Source organism: Henckelia pumila, chromosome 2 (genome assembly GCF_033568475.1).
Source record: "Henckelia pumila isolate YLH828 chromosome 2, ASM3356847v2, whole genome shotgun sequence".
Taxonomy (NCBI): Eukaryota; Viridiplantae; Streptophyta; class Magnoliopsida; order Lamiales; family Gesneriaceae; genus Henckelia; species Henckelia pumila.
Genome location: NC_133121.1, coordinates 150824066 through 150827481, shown reverse-complemented (window position 1 = coordinate 150827481; position 3416 = coordinate 150824066).

The window sequence follows — 3416 nt, the reverse complement described above, 5'->3', positions numbered from 1 at the left end:
TCCACAACAGTTTGGGTATGTCACCCTATGAAGATCTGGGGATAATACATTATTATGTCCTCGTTATTTTCTTTTTTTCTTCTATTTATATCCCTCAAATGTTTGTGTACCCATTTATATCCCTCGTTCTTTAGTTTTGTTCCAGAAAATGTCTGTACCATCAATTCATCCGTGAATTTCAAACGGAACTTACACGTGTTATGCACATGAGTGTGAGAATTCCCAGATTATATCCTTATTATCGGGATAATACATTATTATGTGTAGTAACCCAGTCTCATTTTACAAGATTAGTGATTTAATCATGTTTAGAATGATTAAAACTTGATTAAAAAATTTTATATGATCAAACGGACCAAGAAATCGGATCCAGAATGTTAAAAAATGGTTAATGGGCTTATTTGGGCTTGGGTAGTTTGGATGGTCCGAACTAAAGCCCTGTAGAGATCGGATGGTCCGAATAGATCGGAGGTGACGAAGAAGTTCGGAGGCTACGAATGAGTTCGGACTTGTTAGCTTTTAGAGTAGCTATTAGTATTGTTAAGACTTTTAGTATGAAATAAGTGATATGATAATTATTTGATTATAGGCTTGGACTTGTGAGCCAGAGTTCTAGGTTTCTTGATTAGAGGCACAGACGTACTATCCGATATATCCTAGTTGAGTATGGATGTTCTATGTGTTGCATGTTTATTTGGCATGTTTTATGTGCATATATTATGTCATGGTTATTATACTGCATGTATTATCATGTTGAGTCTATACTTTGTTATAGCCTGTGGTGGGCTCGCTCAGCCCCTTATTCTTTAGTGGATGATTGAACCTTTATTACGGGACAGATTCTTTTGGTGTGTGAGACACCTCCTAATGTGACAGTCCAGAGTGCTACATATCATGACGCCTCTTGACTGAGCAGATTTCTACCGTGATAGGTTTTCGGTACCCTGTATATTTGCATTCATGCACTCATAGCATGTGTATACTCATACTTTCGTTCTGAGCATTGTTATCTCTCACGTCATCGATTTTTGTCTTGGACATCTCGTTCCACAGGACAGAGCTTAGGTTAGATGAACCCAGTGGGAACGATCGCTGAGGCTGAGGCTGAGGCTGAGGCTGAGGCTAAGGTTGCAGTTATCTCCGAAGATCAGTGTTTATTTCTGGTTTTGTTGAGTGTATTTCGTACTATTCGATATGTTTGTATAATTTTATCAATTGAGTTTTTAGTACTGTTTGTATTCTGCTGGTTGCACTGTTATCTTGGTTAATAACTTCCGTAGGTTTATTTGTTTATTTTAATATTAAGTTAATTGCATGCTTTAACTTATTAAATAGGTGATTCGGAAGCGGATCACTACAAATAATAATAATAATAATAATAATAATAATAATAATAATGTGGATAAAATTTGGCGTCCTATATTCTTTGCCAATTCAATATTTGAGGTTATACATGTACGATTATAAGAAATTTTTTTAAATAAATAAAAATAGAAAAGAAAAGAAGTAAGGATGATGTCTCATTTATTATGACGATTTGTGAGAAATATTGAAAAAATTATATATAAAAAAACTTATTTGACATAGTATAGGATTTCATTTAGAATTGAATAATTTGTATATAATTTTATTTGGTTATTTCTGTAAGATTTTTTTTTTTGAAAAATATAGTCTTATTTATATTAATTTAATTATAAAATATTATTTAATGAGACTTTAATAAAAGAGTTGAAATAATAAATAAGTAACAAAAGCTAATTTTTTTTTTTGAAAAAGCTAAATAGTTTAGTACTTTATGTTCACTTATCATAAATTTTCGTTTTAATGCCTACATTTCGAATATTAGCAATGGTTTGTTTCTTAATTTTAAACTGAAAGTATAATTATAGTAAAGAGAGGAGCTAAGGGGGCAGAAAAGTGTCGCGACATAATGCTTTTAAGTTCTAACGTTAATATTAAAGAGAGGAGCTAAGACACAACTGAAAATAAAAGTAAAAAATTATAAATGATATTAGAAAATATGATATTTATAAGAAGAAATATAAAAGACCACACATATTCATTAGGGAACTAGGGATGTGTGTGTAACTCACACGCTCCTCAACTGAGGGCTCGCCCATGGGTACCAAAAGAGGAGCTCGCATGACTCAAGGGGCAAGACAATAACTAGGAGCTCTCCCCCAACGAGCAAGTCTCCTCCCTTGTTAATTTCATTAATGGCCACACACTTCACATTTCTAACTCCTCCTAGTTAATGAGATTCTACACTAAGGGCAGTACCAAAACCTTACATCCAATGGTTCATATCTCTACACATGAGCATAATTAATGATCTATTATTGATGTGATAAATCACGAGACATTAGATATATAATTAGGGTAATATCCTTAAAATAATTTGAAATCTACCTCAACACATCCACAATTTCTTAGGACCTCTTCAGCTTCCCACCTCCTCGGCTCATCCTTAGCTCCTTGGGCTTCCTCAGCTCCTTAGCACATTCTCAACTTCCCAACTCACGATTTCATCCCTAGATCTTTAGCACATCCTTGGTTATTTAGCACATCATCGGTTCTCCAACTTCCATGCTCATTCCTAGCTAGATTCTTAGCACATACTTGGTTCTCCCCCTCCTCGCCCCCCACACCTCATTACTTGACATAACTCGTATATCACTTTCATCCCTAACATACCTCATAGCTTGTCTTCACTCTTTCCACATCTCTTGAATAACATTGGCACTAATCTAACTCCAACTACTTCACCCACCATCCACACTCTAACCCCTAGGCATGTCTCTTAGCACCTTACCCTCTAGCTCCTCTCTCATGACTCACACTTAACCAACATGTCTTGCCTCGACCACACACCTTCAAGGTTCGACCTTATCACTCAAAGATGGATCTAAGCCTTATTTTTTGGACATGGACTCGAATTATGTCTAAGTATGTGGTGGACCCATTTGTGAGGTATTAGAAGTTATATAATAAATATTTTTTAATACATAAAATTTATATATGAATTTATCATAAATATAAAATTTTCTAATCTTAAATTTAAATTTTAGCATTTTTAACAAATTAAATTATTATTAAATGTAGTGGTCCAACCCGAAATCACTAACTATTAATCAGAGATTAAGCATGCAATTAAGTCTTTAATTGAAATTTACAAATCCAGCGAAAACTTAAACCATGATATAACATACACCGGCAGAACAACCGGACTAAAATAAAATATTATACAACCACATCGAACGGAAGATACTAAAAGTCCAATCTAACAAACTGAACAGAAATATAATCACCACGCAACCAATGCAGCTCAACGACCGCTGCCATCGGGTCCGTCCAACCTAAGTACTGTCCCATTGATTAGGTGTCCAACACAAAATACTTGGATGTGAACATAAACG